Below are 23856 nucleotides of genomic sequence, written 5' to 3'. Positions count from 1 at the left end.
CGAAATTCCCTAAGATCTGGAAGTCTTTCGTGGAGAAAGATCATGGAAAGCCAATCTACTAGGAAAAGATGCACACCTCAAACTACAAACCATACGCCAAGGAGTACTTCTCTTCCCCAGCACCTAAGCTCTATAGAACACTAATTGCAATACGTAAGGACACCCATTTCACCTTTATTGAAGTACAGAAAGAGTTGTGATCACTATGGTAAAGGAAATGTTTAATTTTAACAGTACGCTCAAAGTATGCACCATATTCAGTGCAAGGGATCTTTCCTAGGGGAGGTCTTAACAAAGGTCATAGGGGGTAACACGCTGCAATACCGTATGGACTAATTAAGCCCACTTAATAACGGAAGTTCTAGTCACTGCAAAAAAGCCTTAAAGTTTTGATCTGAGACGAAGCATGTGACGGGTGCTCTCTTTCCCCATTCTTATTTGAATCTGAAGTTGAGCCATACGATGGACAAACTGGAGAAAAAAAGACTAATTTGTGGGTTGGAATTTGGGGAGAATGGTGGGACAGTGAACATGAAATTCAACTTTTTGCAAATAGAACTCTGTTGGCTTTGTCATCTTCCAACATTTCTATCGCAGAAGTGATCAGGGATTTGGATAGTTGCTGTCTAGTTTCTGATATTAAGATAAAAATAAAACAAATCTGAACAGCTGAAATAGATTCTGAGGGGTGAGGGCCTTAAAGAGGTGAATTTAATATCTACATTACAGTGGGCTGGAAAGAATGTAAGATGTTTGTGGCTTAAGATCACTCCATTTTTGCAAATGATATGCAAGGTAAATATAACAACACAACTGGATAATTTAAGAGGGGACTTGAGTGGGACGATCTAAATATATCCTAGATGGAAGAATGGCTATGACAAAAAGGAATGCACCTCTGAGACTATTGTGTATGATTCATGCTCTTTCAGTGTATATTCCCTCAGAACAACTATGGCTGATTCAACACCTTTGCACTTGTTTTATCTGAAATGGACAAGCATCAAAACTCTTGAAGAAATTAATGTTATCCAGAGTGGAAATTGGGGCCTGGACCTGACAAACCTTACAGTTGCAGGCAAGCACACCTTTTCCTGTTTTTTGAATGACCACTTAGACAGCCACGTACTAAGCTAACATGATTAGGCAGATGTGGAAAGGCCATTATAGCTCCTCATTCAGATGGCTAAAGGATACAGGCCTGAGAATCTATATGTGAGTTAGGCGGTGAAAAGCCTAATAAAGGTTTTGCACAGAATGACCGCAGAATTGTTGTTAACATCCTACCCATTGCAATACATGCCGCTTCGTCACAATTCCAAATTTAGTCCTACTAAGGCTGTGGGAAAGTTTGAAAAAAATGGTACATGGAGGTTGTAGGATGTAGTTTGACATTTTCAAAAGGGAAACATCTTGAAAGGAAAATACGACACACCTCCTCCTGAAATATGTACTGGAACCAAACAGACAACACTCTATGCCCAATAACCTGATTTACATGCATACCTATTTGCATTTACTAGTAATAACACCTTGTAACTGCTATGTAAATGTAACTCAATCTGTACTGTCCCCCTACTATGTACATCGTCGTTTCCTATGCACTACAAAACTGATGTTAGCTTTACCTTCCAATTCCTTTACAGAGCTCCGCTACCCCTTAAGCCAGTGTCCACATTATTGCAAGACCACAAATAAAATATTAAAAATTAAACGTCAGATCGTTTGATGTATCATGTGGGAGCTGTTGCACTAATGCTAAAGTGGGTCCCACTTAGACTGAGGATAAAAATGTAAGCTCCTCTTCAGGTGTGTCAACATGCCATCAACAAAGATGGTTGCAGGGCTCCAAAAATCTACTCGATATGGCAAGTCATAACTGATCAGGTGGAGTTAGGTCTATGACTTATTCACTCCTTCTGGCCAGCAAGTTGACAAAGAACAGGTTTTCTATTCAATAAGAAAACAGAGGGGCAATAAAAGATGCCTTTAAATCTTGTTCTTATGTCATATTTGCTCTGTGTTCACTGACAGAGGTCAAAAGTCAGTTTGTCTAACAATTAATGTTCCTTCTGAATGAAGAGTTCTAGGACTTTGTAGGGTGAACTGTGTGACCTGCTGTCTAGAGTGTAAAATAAAAGGATATAGGGTGTCAGGCTTCTCCCAACACACAACATTTAAATGACTAAGTCAACTGTACAAACATTTCAAAATATTTTTCAGTAGTTGTGAAAGCCTATTTTTTGTATGTGTGTGATGAAAACAATATTTTAATAGTTTTAATAGGATTAAAACAAATCACAATACTTTGTTCGTTGGTGTGCAAAGGATATGTTTTCTGAAACACAATTTTCACAGATTGTTAATACACTATATAGTTTTATCAGTAAAGCTGCAAGTTAGTGGAAACTTTTTTATACATTTCTTGGAAATTTAGAGTGTGCAGATGACAATATGCTACCATATCATGGTTTATTAATATATTTATTAAACATGAGTGTTTAAATGAACTGAGAAACACTCCTGCCCTGATGGCAATGCTGTTAGTAAACTAAGTAAAGTCATGGCTCATTTGTCCCCCATATGTGGACTGGATTCCTGTGATACATGCAGCAAACTTTAGTCTACTTAATCAAATAAGAGTTTTTTTGGACTGCAGAAATGCTGCGCTCACATATTTGAAGGTGCAATCATATGTGAGAATGAACAAAAAGGTTACTGTAAACTATTTGCCTAGGATCACACAATGTGAGACCCGTTTACGGGTCAAGTACATTACAGTTAGGTTGAGTAGATTATTTAAGTTACTTGACCTGCAGATCTAGTAATATTTTTATGATTTTTCAAGGCCTGAGTTGTATTCTCTGAGTTCTCTGTACCCAGTCGCACTACCACATCATGACGCCATCATTGGAAACAAACCCCAAAAAAGTGTCTTGATGCGTCAGTTTCCCTAATGCCACTTCTGCTGGCTTACTCTCTCTATCATCAATTTAAAATAAAAATAAAAATAAAAAAAGGTCTCTTGCATCCTCCCCTCCCCTCTAAACTTGCCCGCAGCTCACTGCTGTGGTGGAGGCACATCAGTACGATATTGTAGTGATGGGCCCACCCAGGTGCCTAGTTCCTGGCAACTACTTCTGCATGTGATCAGCATATTGCAGCACACCAGGCTATGGTGGGTGATCCAATCACTGAAAGCAGAACAATTTCCCCTTCTTCCCTCTAAGCCTTTCAGTGATTATCACAAGGGAGGGGGGGGGGGTGTTTCACACTTTATTTTTTAAGACAGTGGCTATTAGTTTGGTCCAAGGAGAGGGAGTTCAGCAGGACTCACCTGGAAACAAGAAAGTAACTACAAAGTGGATTAGATGGCACTTGTGTCTCTGTGGGCTCTTTGAATTCTGAGAAATGAGAATTCAACAGCTGGATGGATTTGGTCACTGTCTTGGGGGTGGGCGGGGTAGTTCTGGTGAAAAGGGGAGAATGCCTGACCAAGTGAGCTGAGAAGCTGCTGCAGCAATGCAGAACTACTGGTGTCTGGTGCTATCATCATTCCACACCCAGGAACGAGGAGGGCTCTATAATGCAATGCATGTTACATACCCAGACCTACATGCATGGCACGGATCTGCAAGTTATGATGGTTGCTGGACTACAGCTTATAAGAACTTGTTTTTATAAGACCTCGATCTCATATGCCCATTTTTTTCATTTAAAAAACCTGGGGCATGACTCAGAAATGAAAGGGAAGTGAAAAAGGCAGCAGACTAAATTCAGCAGATCACAGCAAGGAGAAATGAGCTGAAACCGGCTGCGGAGGCAAACAAGTAGATGTTTGCTCAATTAACAGCAGTCAGTCAATGAAATAGCTGCAAAGTTGAACCCACAGAGACAAGGATAAACATTATTGCCTTCTTCTGGCAGCGGGAACAAGATAAAGAGAGGATTGATGGCGAAAGCGATGGCTAGATAGGCCACAGATGTGGTTTTCTTGTGGGGAACACATATTAGAGGTAATAAGGGGCCACTCCTGGCCCAGGGAAAATATACAATTCTAAGCCAAGCAGGTTACTCATTAAATGCGAAGGGTGTGGTAATTTTACTCAAGGGATCCATGGCCTTTCATGTGAAACATCTGTGAATGGATGAGTTGGGGCACTGTACGGCTGTTCTGGGTAAATGGACAGGAGAACAGATGGCTTTAGTTAATCTTTATCTTCCACCAGGACTCCAAGTGGATACATTGGCAAATTTGGTCAAATTTCTCACTGAGCTGCCACTGGCTACCACACTGGTTAGGGGAGATTTCACTATGGTGTTAAAGAACCAGCTGGACAGAGCCCAAATTAGAACAGCTCATCAGTTGGGTCACAAGAAACGTGAACACTTCCTCCATGCCGTAGGGATGGGGGACATGTGGAGGGAAATGCATGTGGACAGCAGATGCTACTCAGTTTACTCTGGAATACATGATGCCCATTCCTGTAACTACTACTTCTTCACGCCGCGGGAGTCTATTCATAGGTTCATAGATACTGAGTATAAAGTGAGAGGCATTTCACACCATTCCGCCTTTGCTGTGACGATGGACACCTAATAAACAGGGTAGGAGCAAGAGATGAGTGGCGATATGGAGACTCATAAATGAGAAAGAAGTGACTCAGCTGCAGGCAGCCTCGACCCAATACTTTGAGGAAAATGCTAAATTGGTATGGGAAGCTGCAACAGTATGGGAGGTATAAAAGACCACCATCCGGTGGTGATTATCGGTGGGGATGTGGGTAATAGATGAAGACGGGGAGAATGCTGCGCAGATGTAGACAGGGACATAAGTCACTTGGAGGACGTACATGCGCTATGCACATAGACTGATGTGAAGGACAGTTTCCTTGTCAAGGTGGAGGAATAGCACTCGGTAACTTCAAATGCAGTTAAACTAGACTATATAATGCAGGTGAAGGGCCTATACAAGGAGGAGACACAACAGGAAAAATGTTGGCGTGGCTCAGTAAGAGGGACCAAGAGAGAGGTCACATAAAGGGAGTTCAGGGCCCGGATGAGTCTCTAGTAGATGACTCAAAGAAGGCTGTGGAGACAATCGCAGCCTATATGGGAGACTTCTATGGAAGCAACCTTCGACCTTAAGTCGAAGATATGTATGTCTTTGTTTGGTACTGCCCTTGTAGGTGGCTTGATCGACAGAAGGCGTGTGTTCAGGAGGAAGACCTAACTGTTGAGGAGGTGGCACTGACTCAACTGCAGTCTAGGAAAGCACTAGGTCAAAATGGGCTACCGGCGGATTTCCTTTAGAAGGTGGCTAATACAGTGGCACCACACCTACTGTATATGAGATGTATGTGGAAGCGCATCAAAGAGGTGAGCTCCAGTGATGTTCAACTGGCGACCACAGTACCATAGTACTGATCCCAAAACCCGGGAAACTGCTGGAACAATGGGGCGCATTTCGCCTGATATCGTTAATCAATGCAGATGCTAAGGTGCTGTTGAAGGTATTTGCTAATTGTTTGCAGAAAGTGATCCTGCATTTGGTGCATCCAGACCAGAACGGATTTATGCCAAGTAGATCACCTAGGCTTAATCTTCAGCATCTCCACAATAACATTGCAGCAGACAAGGACGTCGCACTTCCTTTGGATGTGGTATTGCTGTATACAAACAAAAGCAATTGATTCAGTGGAATGACCTTTTCTTTTGCTATCTTAGATAAAATTCAGACATTATGTTGGATTACTCTATGCAGCTCCAAGAGCTTGAGTTAAAATTAATGGAATCCTTTCCAAGGAGTTCCATATAGGCCAGGTGACTAGACACAGCTGCCCCCTGCCACTTATTCTATTCGCTTTGGTGATAGAGGCATTGGTAGAGTGGACACAGGTGGATGCACAGGTCTGAGGCTGGATGTCGGGAGATATCTGGGAGGAGAGGATATTGACGTACACCAACAAAGTCCTTCTAAACTTAGCAGAACTGGAACAGACACTGGCACAAGCGGGAGAAATATTTATGACTTATGGCAGATGAACATTTCTGTTCCCTCTGGGTTCATGGGAATCTCAAGAAGCTCTCCCCATGCCTCTTAAAGTGATACGCAACTGTTTCCAATACCTGGGTCTTTGGATTTCCAGGGATCAAGTCACTCACTATGAGAACAATTTGGCCCCGCTCCTGCAGACTCAAAACTGACACCACGCACTGGAGTCTGTTGCCGCAGTCCCTGTTGGATAGGGCAACTCTGTTTAAAATGATTAGTTGTCCTAAATTTACCTATATCCTACAGAACAGTCCCCATCGGATATCACACGCCTTCTTCCGTAAGATCAATGGTTGTGCGAGAAGGCTACTATGGCAGGATAGGCTGCCACGTGTGCACTCCACACACGTCAAAGGTCCACATATGAATGCGGGATAGCCTTACCAAATGTTGGCAAATATTACAAAGCATCTCAGGTCAGCATTGTGATTGAGTGGGCGCTTGCAGCGCTGGAGGATCCAGCATATCGCCATAACAGAGAAGTCCTGGGAGGGAAGGGATATCTTCATGTTCTCAATGGTGGTAGGATCGACACCGACACCCGACACCCAAGAAGCGACCACAATGGTGTTAAGGATATGCATCATCCTGTTTAAAGACATGGGCTTGGGGGACGAGAATCATCCCCAAAACCCCATTATGGGTAGGCACGAAACTTGGGGTGGTGCCGACCTTGAAAGGCTTTAGAGAATGGGACCTCATCAGCCTCTCCGTGCTCCATAATGTATGTGATGTGAACGGTATGGTGCTGTTTGCACATCTTAGAGAGGAATGCGATATGGCACCCTCCCAATTTTTAAACACTACAAATTGAGACATACCCTCAGGGGAAGACTCACACCTGATAAGGACTCATTTGAAGAGTGTCCATTGGAGAGATGGGTCTTAGATGACCATAGGAAGATTAAGGCAATCTCACTAATCTAACCTGGAAGACCCTCATGAATAACACACAAGGGAACTAACACATTTGTGAGCGGATATGGGCAGTTGGAGGATGAGGAGTGGCAGGAGACATCAACATCTGAGGGAAGTGGCATACAGGCGCAATTTTGATTAATGCAATATAAAATACTTCATAGAATATGTCATACCATAACACTCCTGCAAACGATTGGTAGGGCAGTGAGTGGTGAATGCCTGTGGTTAGAGTAGCCCAAGATGTGTTTGTTTTTGGGAGGGTGGGGGCAATAAAAGTTCAGCTGGAGGTGGCGATTGGGTAGCCAATCACATTTCAAGCTCAGTTGACAATATTAGGCATCTGGGGGACATCAGAACTCCCCTCATTTCAGAAGACCCTAGATAACTTGGGGTTTCTCCAGGCAAAACGAGAGATTGTGAGGAAATGGGGCAGTGCGTTGAGCCCACAAATACAGGATTGGGCACGGGAGCTGGATGTCTGCGAGGGGGCTGCCAGAAGAAATTTGAGAAGGTGTGGGGGTAGACTGTGGGTGAATGAGAAGAAGGGATTGTGGGTTGGGATGAAGGCGAACGGTTGATGGTCATGGGAAAGAATAATGGGGTTGGTACTCCTGGCAATGTAATGCACCTGCATCGACCTGGTGTCCCATGATGAAAGACCTCATTTGTGATAAGTGGTATATTATGTTAATTCCTGTCATGGAGAGGGGAAGATCAGAGGTGGGGGGTGGAGGCTGGATGTCACTTTATTTATTTTTGTATTTAGTTTTGTGTGTGGTAGTTTGATTATATGTTTAAAATCAATAAATCTACTTTTTTTGTTTAAAGAACAACAATGCAGAATGACTTGCGTATTACAAAACAGAATTCTGAGGTTACGCAGAAAACAGAAGTTTGCAATATGGATGAAGTTGAGACAAATCTGCTTTCAGAGTGGTTTTATGCTAATAACCTATGCCCTCAATTTACTGGAAATTAAGCAAACACATCAACATATACCAAGCATGCTTCCAGTCCATCCCCATTACTTCTCTTTGTGAAGTATCCAAACTACAGACACAGTTCCATTTTTGGCCAGGGAAAGGGAAAAACTGGATTTTAACATTCCAATCTTATGGATTTTCCATCTCAAATATCCATTCAATCTCAAGTAGTTCGTAGGTGGCCAATTGAGATAAAGAAAATGATCAATTATACATTGTTCTTTCCCACAAAGCTGCAAACGGAACTTGGGAGCAAAACACACCTTTTTGGCTTATCATATACAGCAACTGGCCTAGGTCAGTCAAATAAAATATCCAGTCTATGTGCAATGTGAAATGATACAAAAGTAAAGTTTTTCACTCGCTGAGAAACTGTACTTTAGTCGTCCACCGATCATTGCCTTCAGTGTTACCCACTTGGTAAGCATGCTGGGTTAGATGCTCATTCAGATTGCAAAATTACTTCCAACATCAAATCTCATAAATCCTTCCTAAGGATCACAGCTTCTGAGTAATGAGGTTAATCTGACCACCAGCATAACTCTAAAGCGAAAATACTATGGGTTTGTGGAGTTCTAATGTTGGCTGACTGTGGGCGTAGTTTGAAATGGAAAACTTACTGGGGTATTGGTCATCATGTAATACATAAAGGCGAAAAGTGCTTGGCTGGTAGGCCTAGATCATTTTCAGAAGTACCTTCCATTCAAGGTTTAATTGTGGTACTGTTTACAAGCAATAACAATATTTAACTTATGATCCTTAATGTTAAAAGCTTGGATAATTACAGAACGTCCAGGAGTGTACTGTTCTAACTAACAAAATTCTATATGGTTAAATTACATTTATCAGAGACAACAGACAGGACTCATTCTCACCACTTCAGCTGGCCCTTGTCAATGAGCTGCTGGTCAGCACTGTGACAGGAAAGCACATTCCCTTTGCAAAGGGCAATTATGTATTCTGTGTATGTGTAACTCGAGCTAACTTGGAACCTGGAGTAGATGTGATAGCCACGTTTGGTGAATTTTCTGTCTTTTTGACCATCTAACCTCTTGTGATGGAGGAAGGCAGCACTGAGGAAATAGGCCCATGTGACATAACTTCAGTGTGTTGTCAAGGTGAGTGTATTCTTTCTAGTTTTTGTATAAGCACTAACCAGTTCAAGACATTAGGTACATGGTCATGACGAAAGATGAAGTATACCTATGGGTTTAATGAAGGCTGTTATAGATGGTTTGCATAACAAGAATTATTGTTTTTTTTAGATGTGTAATATGTGCACTTACATCATGTTAAACAGTAGTAGAGACTGTTTTGCAGTTGGCTATGATTGTAACCACTTCCATGGGCATCCCACATATCTCCCCATTTGACTTCTGTAGACCATCACTTTATCATTACTGGAACCCGGGGACCCTCACTGAATCATTACTGGAATCCTGGGAGCCGCCCCCCCTCAATGATTTGAACCACAAAACAATACAAAAAAAAAAAAGGAAACAAGCATTCCATCAAACACATACACAAATGAAAACACATTTAATTTAATTTGCAAACAAATAAAAAAATTCATAGGAAGGTTGGAACTTTTCTAAATGCAACCAAAGCCACACATCGTTCATACTATATCAGGGCTCGAAAAATCTACTCCACCACTGGCTATGGGAGTTTTATTTTATGAGGGTGAGCTATTTTTAGATTCCACTCGACCCTTCTGAGTGAACAGGTGTTCTGTTCAGTCAGAAACTGAATTAGCAATTAAGATGCCTTTAAATATTATTCTTGTCACATTTGCTCTGTGTTCAGAGGCAGAGGTCAAAAGTCGGGTTCTCTTCTTGCAATGCAAATACTTTTCCTTGTGACTGAGTTCCACGATTTTGTAAGGTGAACTGTCTGACCTATGTTAAATTAAAGGCTTTTGGTACCAGGTTTTTCCTAACACAACATTTATATTACTAAGCCCACTCAGTTCATTTACAATAGAGGTGCAGCAGATATGAGCTGGTGACAAGCCCTCAGTCCTGCAATATGACCGAGGGTGGCCGTCAGGTCTGGATTTCTAGAAGTATGTTTTTAGCAGACCAGTCAAAACGGGTTTATAGTTCACAGGGAAAAAGGAATATCTGTGTCATTAAAGTCCAACATCAGGGGCGTGTCCAAGATGGTGGCGCGCTAGGACGTACCCGTCCGAGCTCCGCCACCCCGGCCCAAAAAATCGCTGTTTGGCCCAGCGGGGGACGCCAGGAGTCGTTTCCCCCCCCCCCGAAGTGAGGAGCGCCCCGAAGGATTTCGGCGGCCCGGCGAGGGCTCTAAGGAGAGCTGCGCTGCTCCCGCGGTGAGCGGCCCCGAGACTCAATCAGGGCCGCGGAGTGGCGTGGGCGGCGGCCTGGGCCACGAGACGGGCCCCTCTCCGGAGGCCTTCCGAGTCTGGCACCGGGAGGACCGGGGGCCTGGAGGGCTTGGTTTGGGCCCGTGAGCTGCAGGGACGTGGTGGGGGTTGTGACCCCAGGCTGCATGATCGCTTTGGGCGCGGGAGGCGCCCCTGCACGCAGGACTAGAGAGGGGGCTGGAGACTGGTGCCTCCCAACCTAGCACCCCTATGAGGGGCAGACTGAAAGACAGAGGCCCCGAGTAAAGACCGGGGGCTCCACCTCTTTGCCTCAATACTGCGACCCTTACCTGCCGGGAGTATAAGTAATTGTGGGCCCGTACATACGGAGACAGAGGCAGTAAAAGCTGCGCTGCGCAGGAGGTGGCTTCCAGGTGTTAGGCCCAGACGGGGTCTCTGACACGGCGGCATCTGGTGACCCGCCTCAGACGGAGATTTTGGAGAGACCTGAGGGATGGTCCCGACGAACCGAGACTAGGCCGGCGCGACATGGCGACGTCTAAATCCAAGCGAGACTGACATCGGGGAGAATGGCTGAGGACTCACCTGCGGCGAAGCCCTGGAGGGTCGGGTGGAGACGGACCCAGACGAAGGCTCACCCATTTCGAAGGGCTTTTTGACCTCCCTGTTTGATTCGCTTCGGAGCGATATCCAAGAGCTGCGTAGGGACATATCCCAGGAGGTGAAGGAATTGCGAGGAGAGGTTTCCTCCTTGGGCGAGCGAGTCTCACAGCCGGAAGATGGTGAGATCCCCCGTGGTGAAGAAGTGGCGGGCCTGCAGCAAGAGGTAGTTCGCCTCCAAGAGCAGCAGGATGTCCTCCACATAGCGGTCGAGGATTTGGAAAAACGCTTGAGGAGACAAAATATTTGCATCAGAGGGGCCCCGATGGGCGCTGAAAAGGAGGACATTGGGGACTATGTGAAGGGCCTGTTTCGCTCTCTGCTTGGCCCGGATGAGACACAAGAGGTAGTCCTGGATAGAGTTCACTGTGTCGGCCGCGCCGGTGGCCCTGGGGACCGCCCACGAGACATTTTAGCCTGTCTTCATAACTTTGTTCTTAAATAAAAGATTCTACAGCGGGCTCGTAATCTTCAACAGGTACTTTTTAGAGGACAGGAACTCCAACTATTTCACGACCTCTCCGTGCGGACTCTGCAGAGGCGGAGAGAATTTAGACCGATCACGGATCACTTGCGAGCGCACAATGTGTCCTATTCTTGGGGCCACCCGTTCCACCTGGTCTTCCGATGGGAGGAGCAACTCCGGCAGGTGAAATCTATTTTGGAAGCAAGCCGTATCCTGGGTCGGGAGGACATAGGCCAAGAGGCGAGTGCTGGGGTGACCCTGCCGGTGGGGGACCCTTAGCACTGGCAGCGGAAGGAGAAGAGAAGGAAGCTGCAGCGCCCAACGGCCTCGGAGCGGAGGTCGGAGAGGGCATCTGTTTTGAACAGCGTGGCCGCCAGAACTTCAGCTTAGAGATGGGGAGTGGGGGTGCCACTGATGGCCTTGGACCCGGCTGCTATTGGCATGCTGACTGTTGAAGGGGGTCGGGGGGGCGATGGACCTGGTTACTAAACATGGTTGGATATAATGCCCTGTGGAGATTTTACCTCGCGAAGATGGATGTTCGAGGACTTTTGTGTTCTATGCACCTGTTGTGCATATCAGTTGAATGTTGTTGGGTTTCCCTGAAATACTGGCTTCTGGTAGAGATATTCCCAGGCCCTGGGGTTATAGGTGGCCTAGATTTTGACACGGGGTGGTCCTCTTGCGGGCTCCCTTCCTTTTGCATGCTCCGTAACTTTAAGACATGATTATTAAATGTACGAGCTTGAATGTCCGGGGGCTCAATAACCCTACCAAGAGGTTAGCCATCCTGTCTGCCTTAGAGAGAATGGGGAGTCATATATGCCTTCTGCAGGAGACACACCTTCTTTCAAAAGATACTTATCGTATGCGCTCTAAGTGGTTCCCCAAGCAGTTCTGGTCTTCGTCACCATCAAAGCATGCAGAATGTCAATACTTCTAGCGCGCTCATTCCCTGCGGAAGTGATATCACAATTGTATGAGGTTCAGGGGAGGCTTATAGCCATGAGATTGAGACTAGGGGGTATTTCCTTCACTGTCGCTTCCCTACATGCGCCTAACTCCCAGCAGGAAATCTTCCTAAAACAGGCCTTGACCCCGCTGCTGCAATCCCCTGATGGTGCAATCCTGGTGGGGGGCGATTTTAATCTGGTGATGGATGGGGATCTGGACCATTTGGGTCACCGGTATGGGCAGACGGGGTCTATGACGGTGGCTGGTTGTCAGTGGCTGAGTGAGTGTGGCCTGGTGGACGTGTGGAGGAGTGCGCACCCCACGTTAAGGGATTATTCCTTTTATTCGGCAGCGACTAAAACATACGTTAGGTTGGACCTTTTCCCGGCCTCGCAGGAGTTCCTTCCCCAGGTGAGGGATTCAGTGATTGAGCCTCGAGCCCTGTCAGATCACGCCCCGGTAACAGTTGAGGTTCATATGAATATGGAGCGCATCAGGCTGGCAATTTAGGGACTCGATGCTTTAGAACGGTGCAACGTTGGAGGCGATTCGAAAGGCAATAACAGACTACCTCAGCTTTAATGACGATGGGACAACAAGCACTGCGACGCTATGGGAGGCATTGAAAGCTGTAGTGAGGGGTGAGGTGATGTCGCTCTCTGCTAGGGACAATAAGGCAAGGAGACAACTCAGGGAGGATTTAGAACAGCGAGTGAGGGTGCTGGAGCGTTCACATAAGCACACCGGTGCACCGAGAATTTGGCGAGAGTTTGAGAAAATGAGGGAGCAGCTGAGGTGTTTGGATTGGGACAGGGCAGAGTATGCGGTAGTCCGCCTTAAACATAAGTACTATGTCGGAAGTAATAAATGTGGGAAGCTATTGGCACACAGGTTGAGAGCGCAGCGTCAATGGTAAAACTGGTTCGCTCTCCCTTGGGACTGGAAGTGCGCACTAGCGACCAAATAGCGGAGGCCTTTGCGGAATTCTGTCGGGGATTATATGGGGCTGAGGAGCCCGGGGACTCAACTCCAGAGTCCTTCTTAGAGGGCATAGCAATTACACCCTTGACTGAGAGGGAGGCGACTCTGTTAGATCAACCTATAAGGGCAGAGGAAGTTGTATCACCAATTGCGCACCTACAGTCCGGGAAGTCACCTGGCCCTGACGGTTTCTCTGCGCTTTTTTATAAGTCCTTGTGTATGGAACTTGTACCTGTTTTAGAGCGACTTTTTAATTCCTTTCGGTACACGGGGGCTCTTACGCCGAGCATGTTAGATGCCACTATCGTGGTTATTCCGAAGCCGGGGAAGAACCCCGAGGAATGTGCCTCGTACACGCCGATTTCCCTCTTGAATATAGATGCCAAATTATTCACTGGCATTCTGGCACATAGTCTCAACTATTATATGCCGGGGCTTGTGGATCCTGACCAAGCGGGATTTATACCGCATAGGCAGTGTAGTGATAATACCAAGTGACTGCTTCATATATTGGATAAAACTGAACGCTTGCCCTATCTATCGATGCTGACAAGGCGTTCGATAGGGTTTATTGGCCATACCTGTTCAAGGTGCTAGAGCGCGTTGGGTTGGGCCCGGGTTTCATGGCATGGATCCGCTGCATTTTTCAGGCGCCTCGGGCGGCGATCAGAGTTAATGGAACGCTCTCTTTACCATTCTTAGTTCAAAGAGGGACCCGGCAGGGGTGCCCGCTTTTGCCCCTCTTGTTTGCGCTTTATATGAAGCCTACGGCGCAGAGGCTCCGGGACGACCCTCGGATTACGGGGGTGAAGTTTGGGGGTGATGAGCATATCATATCGTTATATGCAGATGACGTAATTCTTACTTTGGCGGAACCTTCGACCTCATTACCGGTACTAATGGGTGTCTTAGAGGAATTTGGACGGGTCTTGGGATTCCGGATAAATATGCTAAAATCGCAGGCTATGGGCAAGTTTATCAGTGCTGAGCATGAAAGGGATCTGAAGGCCCGATTCCATTTTAGATGGTCTTCCTCGGGCCTTCCGTACTTGGGGGTCGAGCTGGGTTCCACGGTCACTCGTACGGCGACGTTGAACTACACAAAATTGGTACGGGAGGTGCAGTGCGACTTAGAGACTTGGGGGAGACTTAAACTGTCTTGGTTGGGCAGGGTGGCTGCAGTGAAGATGACCATCCTGCCACGTATACTGTATGTGTTCCAGGCACTCCTGGTAGAACCCCCGCCGCAAACGTTAGCAACCCTCCAAACAGCAGTTTTAAGATTTATATGGGAAGGGAGGGCGTCGTGGCTACCACGACGAGTGCTGTACCGCCCTAAGCAGGAGGGCGGACTCGCGGTCCCCTGCCTCCTTCGATACTTTCAAGTAGCACAATTGCGTTTCCTCTTGGAATGGAGCCGCCCGTCTTCCGAGAAGCATTGGTGCTTCATGGACCAGGCAGTGGCTGGCTCTCATATATGGAGGGAGCCCTGGCTTAGGCGCCGTCACAGAGCGCGGGGTTATATGTATCCCCGGTCACGGAGGTCTCGATGAGGGTGTGGGATCGGGTGGCCAACAGGGTGGGCTTGACGACCTTGCCGTCCCCAATGACTCCCTTGGGTGCGAACCCTGATTTTGTTCCACGTCTTCAGTCGGAAGCATTACGTCGATGGCATGAAGGGGGCTGTAAAAGGGTAGGATATCTATTTGACGAGCAGGGGGTGATCCCCTTTGACCAACTGAGGGAGACATACGGCCTAACCGAGGCTGACAGGATGATGTATTATCAAATACGACACTGGGCCCTGTTACCAGCTAATAGAACATTAATAGACAGGCCGTTAACACAGTTTCAAAAATGGCTTCTAATGAAGAAGGGCGATAAGCGTGTGATCTCGGAGCGCTATGCTCTGCTGCTGGGAGGGGCCCGTTCGCCTAAGACTAAGGGCCAGTTGAGGTGGGAGAGGGCACTTGAAAGGGAGCTCTCAGACGAGGAGTGGGAGAGCATTTTCTAAAGGGCACACCACACAGCTTACAATGCAGCAGGTACAGAGACAGCCTATAAAGTGGCCTCCTCTTGGTACTACACCCCAGCAAGGATTCACGCTTGGGATCCCGCTAAATCTAGCCGTTGTTGGAGGGGGTGTGGTGGGTCGCTTGTCCATTTTTCTATGGCACTGCCCTAAGCTCCACCGGTACTGGGAGAACATAATAGACATAATTGATATGGCACTCAGATCCCTAGACTCCCTGCGTACATTCTGCTTGCCCTTTCCAACCCTCTCACTTTCCCCCTGAGATCATTGAAGGGACGGCAGATGGCCCTAGCTCTAAATGGGGCATTACAGCTGTTGCTATCCGTGTGGGGGCTGACCAGATCCTGACAGTAGAGTTATGGCTACATAGGCTCTGGTTTATCCTCGCTATGGAAAAGCTTACTCTGACCTCTCAGCAGCGAGGTGCGGATTTTAAGGAATTATGGCAACCATTCTTACAAATACTGTCGGGGGAGTTTTCAGAGTTGACATGTCCGACCTATTTGAGGGTTCTGAACTTGAATTGAGTGATTGGGGGCAAATTTGCACTAGAAATGTATATACAGGACCCGGGTTGTATTGTAACGGGCCTGGGACCGATTGATTTTTGTATTGTTCACTAGCCGCGGGGAAACAAAGTTGAATTTTGTATTAAGTATTTCTGTCACTGTGCAAGGAGTAAGCTTTATGCCAATGTAACTGTTTTACTCTTCTGCGTTGCATATGTGATGTTTTATAATTGAAAAGCCAATAAACAGATTTGATCCATAAAGTCCAACATCATAGGTTTTCCAACAATCCCGAAATCGGCTATAAGTACATGGGGCATGACTAAATATCTTGTGCAGAACTGGCTAAACCATTAGGCCACCAAATAGATTTTTAAACTTTTCCTAACACGTTCTGTGTCTGTTGCATTTCATTTACATTTTCTTGAGTCTAAACAATGTTGGTTATATGTTCCCCACACATGGTATAGCAATACAGAACTGTTAAAGAATGTAGCACAGTGAGTGGCCATACCATCAGGGAAAAAATTAACATAGAAGAACCATAATGCACCTTGCTCATTTAGCCTAGAGCCCGACTTTGACACTGCATCATCACAAAATTAGAGAAATTCCAAGTAACGCTGGCCTCATCAATCCTACACTGTTCCACTTATAGTTCTATTTTTCTTTGCTCTCCATCGCTGCCCCAGTTTCCTGAGTGGAGAACCAATACACACCTGTGAACAAACTAGTAAAAAAAAAAAATCCTTCATTCCACACATATTCCATTCAACTCAAACTTAAAATCAATAATGTCGTTAAGGTGGTAAATCAGGGGTGAATGGAATATGTGTGGTATGAATTAACTGGTTTTTAGTGGTATGATGGCATGGTAGGAAATTTTGTTATGGTGAACTAGTGATGAAATAATGATAACTGATGATTTGTATCAATTATGTCTCACATTGCTATTTGTGTACAATAAATGGTGAAAGATGAATATATAAAGGCAAAATTATTGATAAAATATTTTTTTTGTCAATGGCCTGTAAGGAGGTGTTTTTTTTCTAGTTTGTTCATGTATATAACCCTATCCCGCTCTCCTTATCCAGGAGACCCCAGTGTTTTGATAGAGTCCAACACACACTTGTTACCAGTGATCTTCAAGAAACTCTACTGGCCCTTGGCATTCACTGGGGTCACACGTAGCTCTGCATTTGTTCACTAAGTAAAAGCTTATTAAACTTTAAATTATAGCCCTCAACTGCACTGTCGCAGGAATCTGAATGTGCACTCCTGAATGGAGCAGCACTATAATTTAGGATGCACAAATGTCGATAACAACTACATCAACAACTAGAGAAGCAAAAGAAGCCCCAAACATCCCCTTCATTCATAATCCATCCATCAATCAATCCACCGTATTCTAGGCTCAACATCCTCTGGCTCGACAACCTCGGTCTCAGGCAACTGGTGAACACCCCCACCCACAATGCCGGACACACGCTCGACCCCATCTTCTCCGCCAGAAACCACGTATCCGTCAGCCACTCCTCCGTAATACACTGGACCGACCACATATGTGTCCACTTCACCTTCAGACGCGAGACTCTCCACCTCCGCACACAACCCATCCCACGCAGACATTGGAACAAAATCCCCACGGAACAGCTTCTCTCCACTCTCAGCGACAACCAACCCACCTTCTCCACCGACCCCAACGACGCAGCCCTCAGCCTCTTGGATCACCAACTGCGCGGACAACCTCGCACCCCTCAGACACCTCCCAAGACAGACCAGCACCAGGAAACCTCAAAGGTTCACAGACACCCTCAACGAATCCAAAAAAAACTGCTGTACCCTCAAGAAAGCCTGGCGCAAGGACCGCACCGCAGAAAACATGTCTGCCCTCAAACACGCCACCCGTGAACACCACCAACTGATCCGCGCCACCAAAAGAACTTCCTTCACAGACAGACTGGACAAGAACACTCACAACAGCAAAGAACTCTTCAACATTGTCAAAGAGCTCTCCAATCCTAACGCCAACTCCAACGCCATCACGCCCTCACAAGACCTCTGCAACTCCCTCGCCACCTTCTTCCATCGTAAGATCACCGACCTACACAACAGCTTTGGACACCAGACCCAGCCAACCACCACAAAACCTACAACCCCAGCCATCACCCTCAACGCCTGGACTCACATCAGCACGGAGGAGACCAAAGCTACCATGAACTCCATCCACTCCGGTGCCCCATCGGACCCCTGTCCACACTTCATCTTCAACAAAGCCGACGACATCATCGCCCCGCATCTCCAGACCATCATCAACAGCTTGTTTGCTTCTGTCACCTTCCCCGAGAGCTGGAAACACGCAGAAGTCAACGCCCTACTGAAGAAACCTACGGCGGATCCCAGCGACCTGAAGAACTTCCGTCCCATCTCGCTCCTCCCCTTCCCTGCCAAAGTCATAGAGAAGACCGTCAACAAGCAACTTACCAACTTCCTTGAAGACAACAATCTACTCGACCCCTCTCAGTCCGGATTCCGAGCCAATCACAGCACAGAAACCGCCCTCATCTCAGTCATAGACGACATCAGAACTCTGATGGACAACGGAGAAACAGTCGCCCTCATCCTCCTCGACCTATCGGCTGCCTTCGACACCGTCTGCCACTGAACCCTAACATCCCGCCTGCGCTCCACCGGTATCCAAGGACTGACCCTGGACTGGATCTCCTCTTACCTTTCTAACCGCTCCCAAAGAGTCTACCTCCCTCCGTTCCGCTCAGACCCCACCGAGATCATCTGCGGCATCCCACAAGGCTCCTCGCTCAGCCCGACTCTCTTCAATGTCTACATGAGCCCCCTCGCCGACATCGTACGCAAACACAACATCACCTCCTACGCCGACGACACTCAGCTAATACTTTCCCTCACCAAGGACCCCACTGGCACCAAGACCAACCTACAAGATGGAATGAAAGACGTCGCAGAATGGATGAAACTCAGCCGTCTGAAACTGAACTCAGAAAAAACAGAAGTCCTCATCCTCGGAAACACCCCGTCCGCCTGGGACGACTCTTGGTGGCCCACGGCCCTAGGCACTGCACCAACCCCCTCAGACCACGCACGCAACCTCGGATTCATCCTGGACCCGCTTCTCACCATGACCAAGCAAGTCAATGCTGTATCATCTTCCTGCTTCCTCACCCTCTGCATGCTCCGAAAGATCTTCCGCTGGATCCCCCCCCGACACCAGAAAGACTGTGACCCATGCCCTCGTCACGACCCGCCTGGACTACGGAAACACCCTATACGCAGGAACCACAGCTAAACTCCAGAAACGTCTGCAGCGAATACAAAACGTCTCCGCCTGCCTCGTCCTCGACATACCCCGCAACAGCCACATCTCCGCCCACCTGAGACACCGGCACTGGCTTCCCGTCAACATAAGGATCACCTTCCGGCTCCTCACCCACGCACACAAAGCCCTCCACAACAAGGGACCCGAATACCACAACCGTCGCCTCAGTTTCTACACGTCCACCCGTCAACTTCGCTCCGCCAACCTCGCCGCCGTCCCTCGCATCCGCCGCACCACGGCAGGTGGGAAATCCTTCTCCTACCTGGCGGCCAAGACATGGAATTCCCTCCCCACCAACCTCAGGACCACCCAGGACCACCTCGCATTCCGGAGGCAGCTCAAGACCTGGCTCTTCGAGCAGCAGTAACCCCCTCCCCCTAGCGCCTTGAGACCCTCAAGGGTGAGTAGCGCGCTTTATAAATGTTTTTTTATTTGATTGATTGATTGTGTGTTAGTAACCTCCCTGCTAATAGTGATTGAGTCACGATGTAAAAAATAAGTAGCTTTATAATTGTAGTCCATCTCAGAAAAGACACTGCCACACTGTAGTTCAAATGTCAGGCCTAGAATCTTAACTGTTCTCATACAGGTGGCACAGACACTTACTTAGCATCTTGCATTCTCTCGGGTGCTGCTGCTCTAACAGGCAACCAAGATAATTGATTAAATTAAGTTCTCATTCTGCTTTGTATCAATACTGATGAATTCACATACCCTCATGGAAAGGCAATTAGTTTCAATTTCTCAGCATTTAGTTGCCCAATAGGCCTTTTCTTGTAGAGTATCACCAATTCGGTCAGCTTTCTAGCAATCTTAAGTAGCGCAAAGATGATACGCAGAGATGAACTTAGTTTAGGAGCCTTTTTGATTCTTCTTACGAACTTGCCGTTGTAACAAATCATGTGCTGTATCACAAACTAGAGATAATACCAAACATGTCTATTGCTACTTTATTTTACTTATAAAACATTAGGAGGTTCTTGATCTGGGTCTTTCTGTCTCTATCTACTAGTAACGCATGATATAAACGAGGTTGCTTGAACTACTATTTCACAATAAAGATGTAACAAACGTATTTAATAACTGGTGTGAGATCAACTGAATTAAAGCAAAGACAGCATGATTTATTAGATTTAAAAAATGTGTGTTAAGTGGATAAAAATTGTCGGTACATAGTGGGCAAGTTGGCAATCACTGGCTGTGTGCATTTTGCACCAAATTTGGGGCTGTTGCAACGGAAACCCATTTGAGTTTTACATTTATGAGCATATCAGAGAGATGCCAGTTGCATCTCCGAAATTAATAATTTGATTAAACTAATCAAAACCAAATTCTCACGAAAACAATGGTCTTATCTTCAATAACAAAGTGTCAACTTCCAAGTGACTGACTGGGTCTATCACCTGAATTATAATAAAAGGGATATCACTTCAGCCAAATCCCTGAGCTTCATCCTAACCTGAAGTTATCCAGGAAACCCACATCAAGGTATGAGAAGTCCCAACTACCAACTGTAGTTAAACGAAACATCAGAGCCTGTCTACCCAGATCTAACCTGAAGAAACAAATTCAAGCTATGGACTCCACAGAAATCAATTATGGCAATGCATTAATCACTGGCCTCACTAAGACATGAGTGGCTTCCTTGAATGCAGTCCTGTATTCCAATATGTAATCCATATTCAAATTTAAGATATGATAACACAATACTAATGGTGGCTTCCTAGCTACAGTTACCACATGTTCATTTATCCAGATATAACCACGTTATGGTGGGTACAGAACGATAAGTTCATTAGAGGAACTGCTTAGCTAGTCACATCAATTGTATGCCATACACAGCTTCTTCCATTTGTGTACTGCCATCAAACCTTGGATGTATCCCCGTGAGCCCAGGTACGATACCTCTCTCAACTAAAATTGCTTATTGCTTTGTAGAGAAGGGCCAAGCCAGGCAAAAGTATAAATTGGCCTGCTCAAAGGGGACTTTCTTTCCATAGCCACACAACGGTCACGTCTCCTCATGGTAAGGATTCGATTTCACACTCCTGTCCTACTCACAAAGAGAAGCACTTTGGAGACAGTGGACTTCGCAGAGAGAGCTGTCGCTCATCTCATTTATCGGTAGTCCCCAAAAGCAATTCCAAGAAGTCTACCCACCTCCACTTCCCCAGACAGTATAACTTTCTGCCACTAGCTGCTTTGACAGCAGGCACTGAGAGGGGCGGCCACCAAGCAGCGGTGAATCTGAAGAGACCCATCCATGCCTCTTCCCTAAGCATACGGAGCGGGTCGCAGCTGGTCAACAGCATACTTATCGAAAGGCATATACACCGTGCAGCAGCACCACACCGCCTCTGAGGTAGAGAGTTCTGTGGAACAGAAGGAGGACTGGAAGCATGCACAGAGGAGACCTCATGCTGTAGTGAGAACACAATAGGTACCTCTTGCGCCAATGGGGAACTGGGAAGAGAAGCTGCACTGAAAGGAGAGGAAAATACTACTGCTACAGCTATAAGGAAATAAGAAGAAAGATCAGTTACTGGGTAGGACGTGAAGGAGAAGGCGGAAAAGTTAAATACTGCATGGGGATATGATGATCTGAATTTAGCAATCATGCATACGGCAAAATCCCGTAACGGGAGATAAGAAAGGATGTACTTGGGGCATTGTGAAAGGTTTTACCTTGCACTGCTTAGAGTATAATCAATTCCTGCCTTTGGAGGAGGTCATATATTATAGACATGAGGATCCTTTCGAGGGGGGGTAAATTAGTAAAATCGACAACTAAGAAGGGGAAAGGTGGCACCTGGAAAGGAGACGATGTGGGCTGCTTGGAGGACTAGAAGATTATTCAACTTCAAAGGGAAATTGAGAGAAATGCTACTCGGTACTGAATGAGAACGAACAAAAAAAACATATTATTATATATAGGGCGTTAGACATCCATGGTACACAAGAGAGGGTCGAGAACCAGAAAATAAAGAAGCGTAACAATACTTGTTTAATCTGGCAATTCGGGTTTCGAGGGCAATGATTATTTCCTCTTCTGAAAAAACTACTACATCAGGAGAGTTAAGCGAGTAAGGAATTGTTCCCCCTCAATTCTTCCTGAGGGCCACATTGCAACTTGGGCTGTTCGTACTTTTTATTCATACAGTCAGTACATTGCCAACTGTTACTTAATTTAATCTGCTTGGCATTTCCCAATTTACAACGTTGTTACACTCTGTGTAGCTCGTGTTTCCCTAACAACAAAACGCAATCTAGATTTTTTTTCGTGTACATGGAGAGTTGGCAGTTACACTGTGGATCATTAACACCCAACTGCTGACACTTTCATAACAGGCTGCAAGTTGCCCGTTGTAAGGTGCTAGTACCTCACCCAGTAGTATTTTATTCTTTGCACTCTGGTACTTTAGTTTTGATTTCTCATCATAAGTGATGGACTACAGAAACGAGAACGCAGAGAAAAAAAAGTAGAGGAGCTATACACCTGACATGGGGCATCTTGCTTTGCTCCTGTCATAATCTGCATATCGTTACACCCTGTGTCTGTCTCGTGGCACTGTGTAATTCTGCCTCTCTGCAGGTGTTCTGTCTCTTGGTCAGCATTCCTTCCCCCTCCTGGTACCTGTGCTGATCTCTGCTGCTGTGTGAGTGTCTCCTGCTCAGCTGCTTCCGTCCTGAGACTCCGTCTCTCCACACTTCCTGTCCCCCTTCTCTCCCGCCAGAGGCTCTCTCTGAACAGCACCCCTACCTCCTCCTCCCAGCCAGGTCCACTTCCGGTGCAACACCAAATAGAGTTCTCCGCGAGAGTGCCTCAAAAAGCACACTCCGCATGCTCCAACCGCAGCAGGATCACTTACTATCGACACAATGACACGTGACATTACGTCACATCCTCGTTCCACACGTCATACGTAGAGAATATTTCCACCGTCAGTGAGCTGTGAAACCCAGAGCGACGCGGTGTCTAGTTGTCAACTGGAGGCCTGGACTCCTTCGGCGTCCATAGCAACGCATCATGTCACGTGATGAACGAGTTAAAGGGCGACCTCTAATCAACACCGGTCTTGTGGTTTTAAGTGTGATGCGCAGTGCGTTTTTTTGCGATATCCTTTTTATCCAAATCCAAGACTGCCAAAATTGTCTATCAATATCAAACTGTAACATTGTCAGCCCTGGTGAAGAACATGTGACCAGACACAAGTCCTAGCAAGCATTTGTAATGCACTAGGTCTCACGAATTTAGGACAAGTTAATTATCATCTTTAACGATAACACCCACGAGCAAAAACAAAAGAAAACATGCATGGAAACTGAGAAGAGACGACTTGGCAAAATAAAAAAGCTTTAAAAAATAAAACTTTGCAAGTTTGTTTTTCCTGCAGGGTACATTTTTGCCAGTCAGAAGCCTTCTGTTTGCAGGGCACTAGAACTTAAAAAGAACAAACAGTACCTCGATCACGTTGGGAGCAGTGGATGGGCACTTATTAAGCTGAATCAATTAGTGCTTGATCCCTGCTCCACGCAGAAAAATGGAAATGATGCCAGGCATGCCTTGACGAATTAGGAGGCTGTAAAGAA

At 46.3% G+C, this 23856-nt stretch overlaps 1 protein-coding gene across 2 annotated transcripts in view; it reads right to left on the bottom strand.

The window, feature by feature from the left end:
- ZNF407 (zinc finger protein 407) overlaps positions 1–23162 on the bottom strand; it is a 1574765-nt gene extending 1551603 nt beyond the window's left edge. The window contains exon 1 of one of the 2 annotated variants that reach the window (XM_069219421.1): positions 22901–23162. The gene's annotated coding sequence lies outside the window, so the exon portion shown is untranslated. The remainder of the gene's footprint in view (positions 1–22900) is intronic. The other variant, XM_069219420.1, reaches the window with a different exon arrangement.
- Positions 23163–23856: the final 694 nt, after the last annotated feature.

Source organism: Pleurodeles waltl, chromosome 2_2 (assembly GCF_031143425.1).
Source record: "Pleurodeles waltl isolate 20211129_DDA chromosome 2_2, aPleWal1.hap1.20221129, whole genome shotgun sequence".
Classification (NCBI taxonomy): domain Eukaryota; kingdom Metazoa; phylum Chordata; class Amphibia; order Caudata; family Salamandridae; genus Pleurodeles; species Pleurodeles waltl.
Note: the sequence above shows the minus strand (reverse complement) of the source record. Positions and strands in the feature narration are given on the sequence as shown.